The sequence below is a fragment of the Eleutherodactylus coqui genome, chromosome 5 (assembly GCF_035609145.1).
Source record: "Eleutherodactylus coqui strain aEleCoq1 chromosome 5, aEleCoq1.hap1, whole genome shotgun sequence".
NCBI classification, from domain to species: Eukaryota; Metazoa; Chordata; class Amphibia; order Anura; family Eleutherodactylidae; genus Eleutherodactylus; species Eleutherodactylus coqui.
The window spans coordinates 253,722,618-253,743,780 of NC_089841.1; the positions used below are offsets into that span (position 1 = coordinate 253,722,618).

General features: G+C 44.1%; 1 long non-coding RNA gene across 1 annotated transcript; it reads right to left on the reverse strand.

The window, feature by feature from the left end:
- Positions 1-16,958: 16,958 nt before the first annotated feature.
- LOC136627095 (uncharacterized) lies at positions 16,959-21,142 on the reverse strand. The gene is made up of 3 exons (XR_010792753.1): positions 21,092-21,142; positions 18,701-18,869; positions 16,959-17,128 (listed from the first exon to the last, which is right to left on the reverse strand). It is a non-coding gene; the product is annotated as an uncharacterized lncRNA (long non-coding RNA).
- Between the last annotated feature and the right edge of the window lie 21 nt (positions 21,143-21,163).

Below are 21,163 nucleotides of genomic sequence, written 5' to 3' on the forward strand. Positions count from 1 at the left end.
TTTTCATTCCCAAGTCTAACTCCTTCCTGTTGCTCAGGATGTTTCCAGCTTCCTCAAATTTGTCATAACAGTCATGTGAAAAGACAGCTTTATTACTGGGTGTCTATTATATAGATGGCACACACAAGCAAGCTATATGATGCCAGTCACAGCCCGACCCATAATTTTTAGTAACCTAGAACACTGAACACCAGTTACGCACTGTATACATTTTATATTTAAAAATGTCCAAAAGCACGAGAATGAACAACGATCAGTTAGGAAAGTCAACAACTTTATGACAGCATATTTCAAATTACATTTAACTTTGGGATTTCCTCAAGGTTCTCTACCCTTTCAAACAAGTTTATACTTTTCTATGACTGTTTCATTATTGTGGATATCAGATAATTTTGCACTTATCAGTGCTTTTTCTTCTTTTTTTTAATGATTTTTCATTCTGATATAGCTTTGTGTCGTCTGTAAATTTGATCAGTTTCCCATCAACTCCCTCCTCCAGATCATTTATAAAAATGTTAAACAACATTGAGCCCTGGATTGAGCCTTGTGGTGCCCCACTTGATACATTCTTTAACATGGATGTGCAGCCATTATGACCACTCTTTGAGTACGATCACTCAGCCAGTTGTAAATCCACCTAACAGTTGCCTTGTCAATCCCATATTTGGTCATTTTTTAATAAGTATAGCATAAGATACTTTGTCAAATGCTTTACTAAGGTCAAGGTGTACTATATCCACCGCATTTCCCTGATCAACCCAGTAGGTGATTCTGTCATAGAAGGAAATTAGATTTTTCTGGCAGGACTTGTTTGTTACAAACCCATGCTGGCTGTGGTTAATTACTCCATTTTTATCCAAGTACTTGCATACATGCTGTTTATTAATTTGTTCAAAGATCTTTACTGGTATAGAAGTCAGGCTCACAGGCCTGTAGTTTCCTGGATCCACCTTCTTCCCTTTTTTGATGATAGGGACAACATTTGCCCTTTTTCAATCTTATAGGACTTCTCCTGTTCTCCAGGAATTTTCAAAGATTATGGCGAGTGGTTCAGCAATTACCTCCACTGCTTTCTTTAGTATCCTAGGGTGTCATTCATCTGGACCTTGAGACTTGAATTCATTTAATTTAGCTGAGTGTTCACTCGCCATCTCTTTTTGTTTATAGATAGCCTATCTTTTTTATTCCCCCAATAGCACAGGAAAGATCAGCTGATGTTACATCTACTTTCTGAGAGAAAACAGATACACAATAGGAATTAAAAAGTTTGGCCTTCTCATCATCATTTTTAATCAGCTCACCATTTTCATCTTGTAAGCATCCAATAGCATCTTTGACTTTTCTTTTGCTTTTGACATACTCCCAAAATCCTTACTTTATTGCTTTATGCCTCTGTTGCAAGCCTTAATTAATTATTAGCGTTAGCTTTTCTGACACCCTACAGTTTCTGCAGACCCCATTATATTCTTCTGTAGATATTCTACTCTCTTTCCATTTGATAAACATCTTTTTCTTCCTTTTTAACATGTGTGCAAGTTCTATTTTCATCCATCCTGGTCTCTTTAAATGCTTCCAATTCCTTCTTTTAGGGATTGCTCACATTTGTGCTTTGAGAATCTCATTTTGCAATATTTCCCAACCTTTTTGGACATTTTTGAACATCCAGCCATTGGATTCTTCCTGAGTCCATTAAAATCTGTCTTTCTGAAATCCAATCTTGAGGTCTGAGACTTCTCAGGTCTTCCTCCTCTTGTTATCCAAAATTCAAGGATAGCATGATCACTGCCTCTTAAGGTCCCAGCTACCCTTACTTCCTCCACCATTTCCTCTCTGTTGGTAAGAATTAGGTCCAAGATAGCAGATCCCCTTGTTTTATCTTCTACCTTTCGAAAGATAAAGTTATCAGCAAGAGCAGATAAGAATTTCTTGGACACATTACTTTTACCTAAAAGAGATTCCCAACAAATGTCTGGATAGTTAAAATCTCCCATGATCAGGGGCGTAGCCTGAGCATGGAGGAGTAGAAATGCACAGCCCGGAGCTCCGCCGCCATCAACCACCAGAAAACCACTTAAACAGAATACCCCAGCATTTACCGACATGAGGAGGGGAGGGAGACGAAGAGGAGACCCGCCGCCTACCCATGGCACCCCGCTGAGCCGCTATCTGACAGGCTCGGGTGCTGCCGCCGCTTACCATGGCTCCCCCAGCATGGCGCCGTACCACCACGTGGAGCGAGTGGCTGCCCGCACAAGAGATCCGTCTGCACTGCTCCAACGCACGGACAGGCATGCAGCCAGTGAGAGAAACCTGCCACCAGCAGCCGGTATACCCCAGAGCTGACACACGGGCGAGGTAGGAACTGCTGACATGTCGCACTGCCGCTCCAACATTGCGCCAGACCACCATGTGGGACAGGCGCCCTCCTGCACGAGCGATGAAGGGTCCCTGCTACTTTGCTCGTACAGGCACATAACACAGGAGGGAGACCCACTACCCGCGGCCAGCGCACAGAAGATCTGTTTCCCGGGCGAAATGGGAGCTACTGACACCCTGCGCTCCCCACTCACCATTGCATTGGACCAACATGAGGCTCTCCCTTACTGAAGACCAGGAAACCCCACTTCAACTCCAAGACAGCCAACAACTGAACAAGGTCAGTGAGGGGAACAGGGACCGGCAGCAGGGGACATATATGTGGTATTAGGCTACACCAGAGACCCCCAGACATACTGCACCTCCCTCATGGCTGCCAGTAAGTCACATGGATCCCCAGCCAGCAACAGCTTCAAAAGCCAAGAAACAGTCCAGTACCACTCACATGACAACATGTTAATTCCAGACAGGATGGAAAATGGAGGGATTACCTCTCCCACCCCCCTATGCACTACATCCCTGGTAGGGACCTCAAGCCTCAGCTTCCCCGTCTCAGGCACCCATATACCAGCAACAATAACCCCTGCAACACTCTCAGACATGCCTGTCCCACCAATTAACGACTCTCAGACATTACAGGTGCTTTGGGTTATGATCCGCACCTTGCCCACCAAAATAGATCTTGTACTGCAACTCAGACGCATTGAAGAAAAACATTCAACAGCAATCAACACGATTACTCACGCAGTACAGGATCTGATGGAACAGGTCTTGGCCCTAGAGCAGACCACGGTGACCCCGGATATGGACTTGCAACAAATGGCACTCACAATTGAAAAACAACAGAAACAACTTAGGAATTTGACTTTCCACCTGGAGGATATTGAAAACAGATGTCGTTGCAACAACCTTAAACTGAGGGGCCTCCCTGAAAATATCCCACCTGAAGACCTATATGACCACGTGTCCATGATATTTAACAAGCTACTTCAGCGCCCCTAAAACAGGGCAATCGAGCTAGATAGAGTCTACCATTTACAAGGCAGAAGAACCCGCAACCCTAACCTCCCAAGAGATGTCATTTGCCGGGTACATTTCTACAGATAGAAAGAAGAAATACAGTGCATGGCCTGGGAACAAGGTCCGATTAAACAGAACGGCGCAAAGATACCAATTCTACCTGACATGTCCAGACTGACTCATAATAGTAGATGGCTGATGCGCCCCCTACTAGATGCAGCATGCAGGGCAGATGCAACTTACAGATGGGAACACTCTTTCTATCTGATTCTTCGAAAACGGGGACGCCTCTTCACTGTGCATTCGCCAGCAGACCTAGATGGAGCATTTGACTTTCTGGGAGTCCCACCGATGCAGACCCCAGACTGGACCCTACCCCCAGAGACAGCTCCACCCAAAATGTGAGACCCGACTCTCCACACATTTCAGTTTACGGCCCGCCGCATGGTCTCGGACTGTCACCAAGATGAAGCTCTGACCTTCCAACGGTTCCCAACACCCAGGGCGCTATCCAGCTGCCGTTGCCTACAGCTTGCCTTACAAAGTCGGGACTCTCTCTTGGCCAGATCTGGACTCTCCATGACCCAGCGAACACATCTCTGTTCACAGCCCGCCTCATGGTGTTGTACTGTCGCCAAGAAGAAGTCCTGACCTCCCACCAGTCCCCAACACCCAAGATGCTATCCAGCTACCATTGCCCATGGTTTGCCTTACAAAGTCAGGACTTTCTGTCGCCCCCTCCCTAGGCTTTCAAACCATCTCCTACCCCCCTACGCTGGGGGAACAGAACAATAGTTTACATCTTCTCTCCTTTTCTCCATGTGCCTACTCGTTTTTCTTCTTTCCCTTTCTATTGCTCTCTGTACCCCCCTCCTCTCTGGCCACGACAACCTTTCCTCTGCAGGACTAAGACATACAAGTTATGGTGAGATGGACCGACGACGTTTCTCTAGATCAGACTCTATAGATCCGAGTTTTTAGAGCTCTTTCTCCTTGTTGCTTTGGGACCTGTAACAGACCGCTTTTCTGTGCTTTCCCACGTTTCCCCCAGTAGGGCATCAGAGGCCTTAGTTTCCCCCTCCTCTTTGTGGGGACGCAGGCTCTCTGATTGATATTGAAGTATCCTATAGTCCATTGTTTTCCTTGTCTACCCCCCTGTGAGTATATCCCTTTTGTTTCCAGGTTCCCCCCTCTTCCCTCTCCCACTCCAGACCATTCCAATTTCCATTTGATTCAACCTCGGCTCTAACAACCCGTGGTCACTAAGTCAAAAAGCAGGAATAATGCCTCCAGGCCTCTCAAACCTTTCTGCTGTCTCTCAACGCACAGGGTCTGAATGTCCCCGAGAAGAGGTCCTCCATTCTCCGCCTCCTCTAGAAGAAAAGGGCGCAGGTGGCCTTCATTCAGGACACCCACTTCTGCGCAAGAGCAGTGCCTAGACTTTCGGATGCCAGGTTTCCTCACGCCTACCACAGCATGAACCCAGATTCCAAATCGAAGGGGGTATCGATTCTGATCGCCAGCTCAATCCCATGGGAACATCCGGCAATGAGATGTGACTCGGAAGGAAGATGCATCTTCGTCAAAGGTAAGCTCGCCTGCACTCCAGTCACCCTTGCCACTATGTAACTCCCCAACTCCAACCAGGTGACCTTTCTAGAAAGGACCCTGGAGGACTTGGAGGAATTCAAAGAGGGCACCTTGATTCTAGGAGGAGATTTCAACATACCCCTCGACCAGCACACGGACACCTCTAGGGGAAGTATCTGTCTTACATTAGCCGCACACCGGTGGATTAGGAAGACACTCCATAAACACCAGTTGATAGACGCCTGGTGTCAGGTCTTACACCCTGACACTAGAGACTATACTTACTTCTCCTAACCCCATAATTCATACTCTAGGATAGACTACTTTCTATTACATCATTCGACTCTCCACTTGGTGGTGTCTGCAGAAACAGACAGCATCACATTATCTGACCACGCACTTATTACCCTATCTCTGTCTCTCACTACAATCCACGACAGAATTTGGCACTGGCAACTCAATGAGTCCCTCATCCACGGACTGGAGACATCAGGGGAGATCCAAAGGATCCTGGATGAATATTTTGAGAACAACTATACCCCAGATACCGACCCACTGACAGTTTGGGAGGCCCACAAATGCGTAATTCAGGGCTTCTGTATAGGTCTGGGAAAGCTAAAATACTGGAATACCTCTGACAATCGAATCTCCGCAGGTTCCCGCAAGAAGTGACAGAGATAATGGAAGCCCCAATCACACAGGCCGAACTAGCAACCGCTATTGCAGATACTCACACCAGAAAATCCCCAGGACCAGACGGCCTTACTCTCTCATATTACAGAAAATACTCAGAGACCCTGACTCCACACTTTTTATGTGCCTTTAACTCCCTCACCACAGGAAAAGAAGTGCCTAGAGATACCCTTGCGGCCCATATCACAGTAATCCCCAAAGAAGGGAAAGACCCCTCACAGTGTCAGAGTTACCACCCCATATCCTTACTGAATGTAGATTTGAAGTTTGCCAAAATACTGGCAAACAGGATCTCCTCTCTCCTGCAACACACAATCCACGGGGACTAGGAGTTGTCCCACTTAGGGAAGCAATTGACAATACGACAAAAGCTGTAAATTTGATTCACCTGGCCAAAAAATCAGCCCTCCCCGTTTGCCTATTATCTACAGATGCAGATAAGGTGTTTGACAGAGTGGACTGAGATTTCCTGTTTGCCACTATGCCCCACTTGGGAATAGGCCCTAAGATGCTGCAATGGCTCATAAGCCTTTATTCATCCCCCACGGCGTCCGTTAGAGTTAACGGTCAGATCTCATCCCCCTTCTCTATCTCGAACGGTACAAGACAAGGGTGCCCCCTGTCACCCTTAATCTTTATCCTCTGCCTAGAGCCTTTTTTGAGTCATATCCATTCTAATTCAAGCGTGACTGGAATTAAGCTAGCTGACACCGATGACGCGATGACGCGTGCAAGGGGGCGCAGCCAAAACGCCGATGCTGCCGAGCGGAGCCGAAGGGAGAAGACCCATCTGCGCAAGCGCGTCTAAAAAGGCAAGAAGACACCGAAATTAGACGGAACCATGGCGACGGGGACGCTAACAACGGAGCAGGTAAGTGAATAACTTCTGTATGGCTCATATTTAATGCACGATGTATATTACAAAGTGCATTAATATGGCCATACAGAAGTGTATAACCCCACTTGATTTCGCGAGACAACCCCTTTAACTACCATAAATCCCTCAATGCATCTCTCCCTCAAATCCTAGTCAACGAACTAAAGAGCTCATTCCCTTTCTCCTGGGCTGGAGGCCACATTCAATATCTGGGCCCTTACCCCAGAGACTGGTGATTTGTACGCAGCTAACTACCCAGCACTTCTGAGTAAAATCAGGACAGACCTGAACTCATGGATAAAGGGCCTCTTCTCTTGGTTCGGGAGATGCGCGGTATTCAAAATGAATATCCTCCCCAGAGTGCTGTACATGCTCCAGGCGCTCCCTATCCACGTACCCAGACAATTTTTTCATCATCTACTTTCTCTCATGACCAAATTTGTCTGGGCAGATAAACCAACTCACATAGCCCGTAATACTCTGACAAGACCCAAAACAGAAGGACGTGTGGGCCTCCCAAGCTTTCTACAATACCACCAAGCGGTCCCCCTGGCACGCATAGTTGATTGGCACAGACAGGAGGCCCTGAAACAATGGATCACTATAGAACAAGGTGCGACGCCCATATCTCTGAGGGTTCTCCCCTAGATACAGGAACAGACCCCCCCCCCCGTGGAATTGGCCCAACACCCCACAATTGGTCCTATATTGGCGACAGCAGCCAAAGTGTTCACAAGGCCAGAAATTTCTCCCAAATCCTCGCCTATCTTCCCAGTTCTGGGTAACCCAGCATTCCCTCCGGGTAACGAGAGTAAAGCCTTCGGTCTCTGGTTCCAGCGAGACAGATTTCGAGCTGACCACTTTCTGCTGGATGACCAATGGCTAACAATGGACTCCCTTGTGGGGATCCTGGACCCATCTCCAATACAGTTCTGGGAGACAATACAACTAAGACATTTCCTTAAATCTCTCCACCACCCCAGCACCTTCACCCGTCCGAAAACTCAATTTGAGTCAATATGCAGCACAGAGGGACCTTCCAGACATACACTGTCATGAATATACAACATACTCAACTCCCAACCTGGATCACAACCCCCGGGCTTGCTACAGAAATGCGAGGAGGACCTTGAAATCACCCTCTCTCTGACGGAAAGAGAGAAAATTTCCACACTCACGCACTCCACATCCATATCCAGTAGAATTCAAGAATCTGGTTATAAGGTACTGTTGCAATGGTACAGGGTGCCCTCCCATTTACATAAGATATACCCGTCTGTCTCCCCTCTGTGCTGGAGGTGTGGTGCTGAACAGGGGACTTTCCTACATGTTTTCTGGGACTGTCCAGTGCTGGCGGGCTACTGGGTGGAGGTATGGTGGATCACCTCCAAATTTACACAATACTCTATACCTAAAATGCCTGCCTTCTCTCTGTTACAACATAACGAGAGCCCTCTCTCAGTCTACAAGAAATCAGTGATTCGCCACCTGGTCGGCGCGGCGAGGTCATGCATACTGAGTCTCTGGCAACAGACCACCCCTCCCTCGGTGACACTGTGGTTCAGCAAGATACAGAGGATTATGGAGATGGAGGACCTCACAGCATCACTTAGAGGCACCCTGGTAAAGTTCACGAAGACGTGGTTCTACTGGCTTGAGAATACCGGACGCTCCTACACACTATCAGAGGTCATAGAGTCGTCCCCCCTGTGTTTTTTCCCTTTGTACTGTCTCCTTATGTACTCCAATGTGTTTGATGTCATAGTAACATAGTAACATAGTATGTAAGGCCGAATGAAGACAATGTCCATCTAGTCCAGCCTGTCTATCCTACTGTGTTGATCCAGAGGAAGGCAAAAAACCCCAAGGCCAGAAGCCAATTAGCCCTTTTGGGGGAAAAATTCCTTCCCGACTCCCTAATGGCAATCAGACTGTTCCCTGGATCAACCCCTAATAGTTCCTACCTGCCTGTAAACCAGGATTGACACTTAACCTAATATTTATATCCTGTAATATCCTTCTTCTCCAGAAAGACATCAAGTCCCCTTTTAAACTCCTCTATGGATTTTGCCATTACCACTTCCTCCGGTAGAGAGTTCCACAGTCTAACTGCTCTTACAGTAAAGAATCCCCTTCTATGTTGGTGATGAAACCTACTTTCCTCTAATCGTGACGGATGTCCTCTTGTTACCGTCGTGGTCCTGGGTGTAAACAGATCGCGGGAGAGATCCATGTGCTGTCCCCTCATGTACTTATACATGGTTATTTGGTCGCCTCTTAACCTTCTTTTTTCTAGAGTAAATAGTCCCAATTTGGATAGCCTCTCAGGGTATTCCAGTCCCGTCATTCCATGTATTAGTTTAGTTGCCCTTCTTTGAACCCCCTCAAGCACTGTGACATCTTTCCTGAGCACCAGTGTCCAGAATTGTACGCAGTATTCCATGTGAGGCCTGGCAAGTGCCTTATATAATGGAAGGATAATGTTCTCGTCCTTCGCCCCTATACCTCTTTTAATGCACCCCAAGACTTTATTTGTCCCATCATTTAATTTGTTTGTTTTTGTATTATACGAGATAGTTCCAGTTACATCTCGTGTTCAAAAACATTAGGGCTTTAAGATCACCTTAAACGTTACAATCGACTTCTGTTTCAAATGTAATACCCGATGACTCCAGGCTTAGAGATAACTCTTACATCTAGCCAAGAATTGAGCAAAGCCTCGAGTCACAAAGAAAAGTTTTAAAGTTTGGACATGCATGTATCTTGCTCTAATACGAAATATTTTGATTAATGTTTACTGTATGCAAACCAAAAACCAGAAATAAAGAATTAAAAAAAAAATTTCCCATGATCACTTTGCTTTTTTGAGAGCTTGGCCATCTGATGTAGAAAGAGTTCATCCATATCTTCTGCTTGTCCAGGCGGCCCCTAATAAATGCCTACAATGGTGTCCTTTCTGTTCTCTCCTTGTATTCTAACCCAACTCCGGACAGATTTTCTTTCTTGAGAAGGCTCTGGAAGAATTCAGAGAGGGTTCCCTGATACTGGGGGGAGATTGGAACATCCCCTCAGACCCAGTATTAGATTCATCCAGAGGATCAGGGAGCTTACCAGCGTCCATCTATCGCAAAACACTACACGAACACCACTTGGTAGACATGCGAATCTTGCATTCATCCAACAAAGACTACACATTTTTTTTGTCACCCCACAACTCTTATTCTAGAATAGTCTATTTTATTCTACAACACTCAAACCTGTCTCTCCTCTGGGGGGGGGGGGGGGGGGGGGGGCGACAATCGACATCTCTTTCTCAGATCTTGCTCTTATCCCCATGTCACTAGCTTTTTCTTCAATTCTGAATAGGTTTGGCACTGGTGGCTTAAAAAGTCTCAAATAAAACTCCCGCACTAAAAAGAGATCCTAAACCTCTTTACTAAAATATTATCTAGCAGTTTGTCACCAATATCTCATACAGATCATTCACGGGGACTAGGTAGGCTTCATTCCCCTATGAGAAGCAGGAGACAATACTATTAAGGCAATCAACCTCATCCATCTGGCAAAACAAGTGTCCCACCCAATGTGCCTGCTCTCCACATAAAGGGTTTTTACCAGAACAACAAGTTATTCCTTATCCACTGGGTAGGGAATTACTTTCTGATCGGTGGGAATCTCTCGGCTGGGACCCCCAACAATCTTCAGAATGGGACTCCCGTGTCCAGTTCTCCTGTCACTACAGGGGTTGCTTCTTTCTCAGCAGTGATGTCACTCTGAATAGAGCACTGGCCAAGCATGCATGGTCAGCACTCCTTTTACTTTTAACCCATTAAGGACCAAGCACTGGAAATTTACGGTGCTTGGTCCTGGGCTTTAATCCTAGCCAATAGTAAAAATACAGTGGGGGATTAAAGCTCCTGCTTCCACAATCAATCAGAAGCAGGTCAAGTCGTCAGCTGATAGTCAAAGCTGAAAATCCGAAGGAGAGGGCAGGAGTGGTTTTTAATCCCCTTTGCCTTCTTCTTTTCCCTAGTACACATCGCTCAATGAGTGCTATGTACTAAGAAGTGAAAGTGGAAGTATAACTTCCACTACACGAGCCGGCAGTCACGTGACCGCCGGGATCCCCTGGCGCAGCAGAGCTACAGGGTCCTAGCAGACTCTGATCAGCTCTGCCAATGACTATTGTCACTGCAGGGGATGTTTCCCGCTGTAACTGGGACTCCTATGGATGCCTCAGCTACACTGGAAAAGTGTATAATAAAAAAAAAAAACATTGTGAATGTCCCTCAGAGGTCTTATATGACATCATGTGGGACATAGACATTATTACATAAATAAGGAAAACAAAATTACTGAATAAAAAAAAAAATATAGACATAAAAAAGAAAATAACCCAAAGCCCACGCCAACCAAAACCGTCGCCATATGCACTCTGTATTCCAAAACCATACATATTATATATCAAAACATCCAAAACAAAATGAGGAACCCGTTCTCATACTTTATTTTAACGTAAATATTAGAGATGAGCGAATATACTCGTTTCGAGTAATTACTCGATCGTGCACCGCGATTTTCGAGTACTTCTGTACTCGGGCGAAAAGATTCGGGGGGCGCTGTGGGTGAGTGGGGCGTTGCAGCGGGGAACAGGGGGGAGCTCTCTATCTCTCCCTCTCCCCCCCACTCACCCACGGCGCCCCCCGAATCTTTTCGCCCGAGTACGGAAGTACTCGAAAATCGCGGTGCTCGGGCGAAAAAGGGGCGTGGCTGAGTAGGTTCGCTCATCTCTAGTAAATATACCATAAATACTCGAGTATAAGCCTAGTTTTTCAGCACATTTTTAATGCTGAAAAAGTCCCCCTCGGCTTATACTCGAGTCAGGTAAAAAAAAAGCAACAACAAAAAACCCGCAATACTCACAGCCGGCGTCTGTGTCCCCGGCGCGATGGTCTCCCCGGTGGTGTGGCAAGCTGTTTGAGAATTCTCTCCGCTGTCAGGTCCCTGCTCAGCTTTGAAATCCACCGCCGTCAGCGCTGTGTAGGTAAGCGCTGTGATTGGATCGAGTGCCAGCCAATCACAGACAGCGCTCGATGATTCACAGCCATTCAGTGGATGACATCACTGAATGGCTGTGATTGGTTTATCGAGTGTGGGCTGTGATTGGCTGGCGCTCGATTCAATCACAGCACTTACTAACACAGCGATGACGGCGGGGGAATTCAAAGCCGAGCAGGGAGATGACAGTGGGGAGAAGTCTGAAGCAGCTTACTGCACCGCCAGGGAGATCATCGCGCCAGGCACACAGATGCCGGCTGGGAGGTGAGTATTGCATTTTTTCTTTACCTAGTATATTCTTAGAATCAATAAGTTTTACCAGTTTTTTGTGGTAAAACGTATTGACTCGGCTTATACTCGGGTCGGCTAATACTCGAGTATATATGGTACAAATTTAAAAAAAAATAACTATAAATGTCAAACAAATCATTTTTTTTAGCATTTACCCCCAATAAAACAAAAAAAACAGAAAGAAAGGTTAGGGAAAAAGATATTAAAAAATAGACCTATATGTCATGGGGGGAAAAACGGAGCAAAAATAATTTTGGTAGCTGAAGTAAAAAAATTAGGGCAGTTAAACCACCACGTGGGTAAAATCCCTAAAAAGTGTCTGGTCCTTAAGGTACAAAACAGCCTGGTCCTTAACCCCTTCCCGCTCCAGGGCGTACCGGTACGTCCTGGCAGCCTGGTACTTCCCGCAACAGGGCGTACCGGTACGTCCTGGAGATAGCGCGGGATCACATAAGATCCAGCGCTGACCCGCAGCAGGAGCCGGCTGTCAGTCACAGCCGGCGTCCCGCTGCAACAGCGGGGGGCATCGGAGATGCGCCGCCCGCTGTTAACCCCTTCCCTGCCGCGATCTAAGTAGATCGCGGCAGGGAAAGAGTTCACAGAGGGATCGCGATCCCCCTGTGTCTCCGGCCGGAACTCACGATGTCATCGCGAGAGCCCGCCCTGTCGCCATGGCAACAGGACGCCAGACACTGGCGTCCTGTATTGCCTGTGCCTATAATCGCTGTATAAGCGATAAGGCATGGCAGAGCAGTAGCTCTGCCATGCCTTATAACAGCGATCATAGGCACAGTGTTGTAAGTCCCTCAGAGGGACTCAAATAGTATAAAAAAAAGAAAAGAAAAGTGTAAAAAAAGAAAAATGTAAAAAAATTTTTTAAAAAAACCCTTTTTATGCTTTTTCTAATATTAGCATAAAAAAAGGGAGAAAAAAATTAAAACTCCACATATTTGGTATTGACGCGTCCGTAACGAAGTGTACAAAAAGTTGAACACACTTTTTATTTTGCACGATAAAAAGCGTAAAAAACAACGCTAAAAAACAGAGGCAAAATGCTAATTTTTAGCATTTTGCCTCCCAAAAAATGCAATAAAAGTGATCAAAAAAGCCGTACATTCCCCAAAATGGTACCAATAAAAACTACAGCTCGTCTCGTAAAAAATAAGCCCTCATAGAGCTCCGTACATAGAAAAATAAAAAAGTTACAGGACTTTGAATGCAGCTATAGAGGAAAAAAAAAGATTTCCAAAAAAAGGGGGTTTTATTGCAAAAAAGTGTAAAAACCTAAAAAAAAATATAACAATTTTGGTATCGTTGTTACTGTACCGACCCGCAGAAAAAATTTAGTGTGTCATTTATGCTGCATGATTAACGCTGTAAAAAGAAGAAAAAGAAATCTATGGCAGAATTGATGCGTTTTCTCTCCCTGTTATCATAAAAAAAAAATTAAAAAATTTTACGATATTGTCTATGTACCCAAAAGTGGCACCGATAAAAACTACAGCTCGCCACGCAAAAAACAAGCCCTTATACGGCCGCGTCCACGGAAAAATAAAAAAGTTATGGCTTTTGAAAAATGGAGATGGAAAAATACCAAAAAATCGCTTGGTCCTCAACGCCAAAATAGGCCATGTCATTAAGGGGTTAAGGGGTTAATGGGACTGTCAAGATACCTGCTCAGGTATTTCAATCACTCCCATTGAAAGCAGAGTCTCTTCTATATTTGTCCGTTTAGCGCACGTCATCACCCATTACAATGTTGGGGTGCGCTAAAACACGCTGTCGGCTGCAGGGAGCTGCGGCCAAAAGTGAAAGTAAAATAGTGGCAAAGTGCTGCGTTTGAAATCATGGTGCTTTGACGCGTTCTTGTGTGAGATTGGCCGTAGCGTTGACAAAATAGGTGTTTGAAAGTGGTCCTGAATTTTAAAAAAATCATTAGCAAGGAAAACAAAACCAGGACCTCTTAGGGAGGCCCATTGAGATGGCAAAGGAATATTACTGAGATAGTAGATTCAGGTGGATACAGCAATACATATTTGTAATCTGCATATGTTAATTTATGAGTAAAATGTTGCACTGCAATTAATATTAGCACATGGTTCATTGGATAATTGTTTTACATCACAACTACAACAAATGCCCGGATGACACCCCACTGACCAGCTAATACTCATCAAGGCATTTCTGTTGTTAAATATTCTTAATAGTTTGGAATTGGAATTCACACTCAATGCTAACTCCGTTACCAGTGTGCAGTAGTAGTGTAATACTTCCATCTAGTGGTATGTTAATACGGCTGCATCTCTCTCATAAATCCAGATCTGGAATTAATAATTTTTGAGCATATTTCAAAAAATTAAAAATGGTGACAATATGTGGCCCTGATATGCAGGGGCAGTATATACGGCACTGTTATATCTGGGGGGCACTGTATGTGCCATTGATTTTATGCTGTCGCACTGTTATTATTTGGGGGGAGGAGGGAGCAGTGTGCAACACTGTTATTTTCAGAGGCGCAGGGTGTGGAACTATTATTTTTAGAGGGCACCGTGTGTGGAGCTATTACATTTAGTGGGCACAGTGTATGGCAGTATTATACTCAGTAAGTACAGCTTATGATACTATTAACCTTTATTTCGATTGTGTCTGCAGTATGACAGTATGTGGCAGTACTATTGTCAAGGGGCCCAGTTTGTTGCATTGGTACATTCTGGAGGCACAGTGTGTGGCATTATGAGGAATTTGCTGCAGTATATAATGTATGGATGTGCAGCAAAAGTGAGGACGTGAACATCAAAATGTGCAAATATGAATCTTGGGTGGGAGAAACTGTCATGGAAGTCTGGGCAAGATAAAGGAGAAAAGGAAGGAGAACAAAAACAATCAGAGAAGACATCAACTGTGAGTTACTGGATGCCATTGTTAATTTTTCCTGTGACTGTATTGCATCACTATTGTATCCTCTTGCATGATTTGTAGTGATGTAGGATTTGGACACGCGGTAAGCAAAGGGAGGCAACTACTGTGGACGCCACTTTATAACAAGTTTTGAAAAGTGCAGGTGAATTTAAGAATGAAAAATAATTATAGGGAATTCATATACATTGTAGCTTAGTGGCTTTTTTTTTTAAATCGCAACAAGGACTGTCACAGTATCACTATCTACAATGCTGTTGAAGGACCTGCACTTCTAAAGCCGGATTATATGGTAGTAGAAAACTTTTTTCACACTGTTTTAGTGATGTTTCTGCTTGTCACTCATTGATTGATGAAGTCCCACCCCCTTTTGACATGGGTGCAAATCATTTAAGAAGCGCTGGCCTCTACTGTTGGCACGTTTAGTGCATCATCAGTGACAGCATTGAAATATATGTGGATAGCTGCATGTGTGGCCACATTATCCTGGTAGGGGTGTGGAGAAAGGCGTGAAATTAGAGGGGGTGTTGTCACCTCTGAGCAAACAAGATTGACCACCAAAGCATGGGAAAAATCATATTTGTGAAAATAAATCTGGTATGGATCACTGAGGATTTCAAAACCCCTGTGCCTGATGCCACTATTTAGATCTGCCATTGCTTCTGTCAACTCACTACTACTACCACTACCACCCGAGCTGTTGACTTGCTACTACCACCATTCCACCACACTACCAAGCATATACTACCACAGATCTCCTGTCCTAAATGTGGTATGATGGCCAATGGTCCTAGGTCATGTTAGGAAAACACTCCTCAGACCATGACACCGCCACCACCAGCATGTGAAACTACAAAAGTCCACCGATGGGATATAACTTGATGCTGTTAACGCCAGATACTGACCCAGCCACCTGTATAGTTCAGTAGGAAACAGGACTTATCATACCAGATGACTTTCTACCATGTGTCCAAGGTCCACTGACGTCTTTCCTGGGCCCATGCAAAGCTTTATAGGTGATGATTTAGGGTTATTAGCTGTACCCTTGTTGGTCTTTGCTATTGAACCCCAGTCTATGCAAGGTACGCCACATACCTCATTGTGGAAATTTGGCCAGCTTCCTCACTGCTGTACGTCTGGGCCACTTGGTGCACTGTGGCACATTGTTGCCCAAATACCAGATGTGCCACCCGACGCTCACCTGTAGGATCAACTACACTTGGCCTGCCACTTTGTCATCTTCTGTTGGATGTCTGACCATGGTTCAGTCAGTCTTGTTACATTCTTGATGCCTTGGTTCGGAAACAGCCAACAAGTTTGACTGTTTAAGAAATACTGGCACTACACCTCCATCACCAACTATCTACTTGCAGTCAAATGTTGCCTTGTGCTCCACACAGGAGAAGTCAGTACCTTATCTCAGAGCAGATGGTGATGAGGCCATTACATGGCACCACATTGCTGATCTCGAAATGTGTCTTTGAAGCTGTTCTGTGATTGTTCGGTGTATAATATATATATATATATATATATATATATATAAATATATATATATATATATAATGATAGCAATAAGCAGACGTCTCGTGGTTTTTCTGAGCTGCTCGAGGAACCCCTGTCGAATGTTGAGACTGAAATGACACGTGTATTTGATACAATTTTTGGGGCCAAAGCAAGAAGTGGATCTAGTAGGAAGGAAACTTATAAGTCCATCCTTTATGCTTCCCTTCCTTTTGGATGCAATGTTGGCTTTGGTTCCAAAGAATTTATATTGCTTTCTTTTTGTTGGCTGGTAGCAGCTTAAAGACTAGTAGCTTTTATCTTTTTTTTTTTTTAAGGCTTTGCAGTTCTTTCGTCAACTCTATTTCTACTTATAGTTTGTGACAGGAATTTACCACCTCATTCATGTGCTGCTGTAGACAGCCAGGGAATGCTAATACAGAACCTGGAAGGTAATCCGCTGGCCAATATACTGTGTGTCCAGGACAAATAATTGTGATTGTTCTCAGCAAGAGAAACGACGTAATCTTGTAGATATGATACATAGATCTTTGTTTTCATTATGGACAAATAATTAACATGTTGAACATTTCTAAATCAGAAGCAAATTGCATTCATATGTGATGTTTACCTTGAAGATATAATTGCAGCAGTTTTTTTCTGCTCACTTTGTCTTTAGACGTGCACAGGGAACCTTCATCTATTCCAAGGTTTCTGAAATCCCTAATGGAAGATCTGCCCTCCTCATTATTACAGCCATGCATATGGAGTAGACATATGGGCCTTCCATCTGTCTACACTGTAACCCTATAAAACAATAGAGACTTTATTACAGAGAGTGCACAGAGAAATTTGGCATTGACCACGCCAACTTTTGAATCCCACGTTGTTCCCAAGCCAATCTGTGTGCTTTATTTTATGAAAACTCTTGACATTTCTTGCGCTACCTTTTGGGTTTACGGTATAAGCACATTCCAACAATTTGTCAGTTAAGCACAAACTGCACCTCAAGACTATATGAAATTCTCACAAGTTCCATTCTTTGCTCTGCTTGACTTTCCACAGCACAGCTGATGAAAGAACATTGGATGTTACCGAGGCTTCACTTCCTCTTTTATATGGAAGATTTTGCTTTTAAAGGCTGTCGCACAATGTGCAGTTGACGTGCCCTATGATTTCACTTTGTGCGGCCCGAGACAGAACAATCATAATGCATGCTTTCTAGGTATGCCCCATGTTATATGCCAGTGTGTATATGTGCTTATTTATTGTATGCTAATGTATTTAGTCTATGTCAGAACCCAGCTTAATGAGGGAAGGGCATGATAAAGTATTTCCTGAAGCACTTAGATTAGGGCAACATTAATGAAAGGGGAGTAAGCTTTACTACTCCTTACCAATGTCAATGTATGTTCCTATTACTGTTTTGCAAGTACCGAGCAATCATTGGGAGCAAATCCACCAGCGAGAGCAGAGAGACCAACAGCCAGTATCAGAATATTCACATTTCGGTGGTGTGTAATGGTGAGTATCATTACCCAGGCTCTTCACCCGCAAAACGAACTATTTTAACTTCATCATTGTATGGCTACCCCAAAGGTACTGTGCTAATGACTTGTTCTAGGGACAGTGCTTGCATATTTCAGTTAGTGGATTTAATCAATTGGTTAACCAAGTTGACTGTAAGACTGAAGGCCCTTTTACATGCAATGATTATTGCTCAAAATTCACTCAAATGATGGCTTTTGAGCGATAATTGTTTCGTGTAATTGCTACCATTATTTACCTTTTGGCCGAAAGATGATTTTGAGGTGAGCATAAAATCCAAAGTTCGGCCGGAGAGCTGATAGCAGGGACCGCACACTGCGTTCTCCACGGGAGCACTAATTACATTGTATTCAGCTTGCAGTCCCGCGGCAGAGCAAAGGAGCTGTATGCAGAGAACAGACCACCTGCTGTTCTCTGCATACAGCTCATGGAGGCTCATTTACATGCAAATGAAGGTAATAAGCTACTATTGGGAATTAGTGCCCATTAGCAGCTTATACAAAACGATCACTTAAACTGTCAATCATCCTATCTTTTGAATGAATTGTGAAATATCATCTTTGTGTGTAAGTGGGCCTTTAGTTACTTCATAGGAGACTCCTATTTTCAAACAGCTTCTGTGAAACTATAGTACACTCCTCAACTCTGAAATTACAACTCTAAGGAAAAGTTGTAAGGTTATGCAAAACAAGGAAGTAGAAGGTGTCACTAAGATATGCAAATGATCAAATTTTCAAGCAATGGGCTAGAATCTGTGGCATTTTGGAGGGGCTTCAATGGTATCACCACTTGCTGCAAACTGAGAGGGACAAAATTCTTGAACTGAAAGACCTTGGTTTACCTCTCCGGCACATTGCTACCTGCGTTGTCCGAGATATCAGCACTGTTCAAAGTTGTGCGTTGCAGTGGTTGGGAGAACGATGCACTCAAGTGACAGCAAGAGGTCAACCTCTGCACAGACGGATCATCAGATTAGAAGAATGTCATGTATCGATCCATTCTGTATTAAGAGGGAAATTGGATGTCATATCCCAAGCCCAGGGAGTTGAACAGGATATATTGATCAGGATATAGTGCTGGTTAAGAATGGCTCCCCCAGATTCTGTGTTAACAATTGAAAGCTGAATGAATGCATGTACAGTAAGAGACTCTTACCCATTATCCCAGATCAAGGAGTCCCTAATGGCACTAGGAAAAGCTACATTAGACCTGAACCTGAATCAAGTGCCAATGATTAAAAAAGATAAGCCAAGGATGGCCTTCATCCAATCTATGGGCCTGTTTGAATTCAAGTGGATGCCATTTGGGTTAACCATTGACTCTTGCACCTTCCAGTGACTGATGAAGTGATGCCTTAGTGATCTTAAATTTGAAGCAGTGCTCATCTACTTGAATGATATTATTGTGTATTCATTCACCTTCAAAGAACATCTACAGTACATAGGCCCAGGGGAAGTACTGAGATGGCTAGAAGTGTACGGCTTAAAGATAAAGCCAAAGAATTGTCAGCTGTCTGAGACACACAGTTTTGCAGGAGGTGTTACAGCCTTTTGAAATGAAAGTTGCTGTAGTACAGCAGTAGTCGGTCACCAAGACATTATGTAAGCTAAGAGCTTTCTTGGACATAGCAGGTTACTATTGCAGATTTCTTAAAGACTCTGCAAAGATTGACATTGTGTTACATAAGCTACACCAAGGAAGTCCCAAAAAGAGGCCTCTAGGAAAAGAAACCGGAGACCGCCTTTCTCAGATTAAAGGAGGTGTTGACTGCTAACACAATATTGGCCTATGCACACTTTGACCCACCCTTTGTGCTGTATACCAATGGAAGCCTCTTTGGGTAGTACTCACACAGATTCAAGACAGGCAAGAAGAAGGGGATTCCAATTTTAGCTGACTGCTGAGTGAATCCGAGCACAATCCTTCAAATACTGGCATTAATCTGGGCCATGACCGAAAAGTCTCGACTATTATAATTATTCTAATGACTCACAACAATCCACTGGCACATTTACACAATGTGAAACTAGGGGCCCTGGAACAGTGATGGATGACAGTGCTGGCAAAGTAACTTCTACATTAGATATCAGTCTAAGAAAGAGAATTTCAATGCCAATGCCGTGCAAGTACCCCGTTGGAGAAGTTAATAATTAGAATTGGAATATATGTAAATTCCGGGTCTCTGAGGAGTCCCATTCATGCGAGTTCAATCCACGTCAAGTGGGGTATCCTCCGAGGCTATGATGCTACGGGGCAAAACCAACAAATATTGGGTCAAAATCCAATCTAGACACAAGTCTGGCCGAGGTGAAACAATGAGTATTTCAACAGAAGAAACCGAGCAAGGAAGACACACACGTTTTAACTTATGAAGAATCACAGTTGCTGTGGGGACTGCATGAGAGTTGAAAATCAGCTACTGTTTTGGAAAGTTTACTAGCCATCAGAAATCAACACCAGATGACAAATTGTGATACCCATGTGTTTAGCCAACACATTTGCCCAGGAAGCCCATGAGAGGGGAGCTAATTTTTGATCTACAAAGACATACCTTTGGCTACATTGTTTAGTGCACTGTCCTTACTTGGTGAGGATTTTTGAAGAAATTTGCCAAGCTTTTAGAATATGTGAACTTAATAAACCTTCCATGTGCGAACAATTCAAATGATCAAAGCTCTGGAAGTGTTGGTGATCAATTATATCTTGATTTCTGAGTGGGCACGAAAACTATTTTGTTATGACTGACCACTTCATAGCAATACATACTAGTAACCCATGGTTCTTGTGATGGGCATGCACTGGTCATGATAATGTAGCAGAGATATCAGGGATACCACTGGTGGCTGCCTGTTCTCTTTATATACAGGTGAATACTGCACATAGTTTGAAGTCTATCTATGTGTGGCAATTATGCACATGATAGCAAAAAAAAAAACGCGCTGAAAGTGAGACCAGATATTTGTGTCTAGAAAGCCAGCAAGGAGAGTGGCACTGTACTGAGCTGAGGCCAGGAGTAATTGAAGCCTGACGAGAGCTGAGGCCAGGAGTAACTGAAGTCTGACCAGGTGTGAAGCCCCTATAACTGCTGTGTGAGATGGTGAGTTGAGACCTTCAGTCAAGAGGTCCTCAGAGGGATAAAGACAGAGAAAGCTATATAGGTTGGTGAAAGAGACTGATATAGATGTGAGTGCCTTCCTATACTGAACTAAATCTATTGCTTACCTTCCTTTTTTAAAATATTTTAATGAGAATAGACTTCAAAGAATACAAAACATATCACTTCTGTGAAGATAT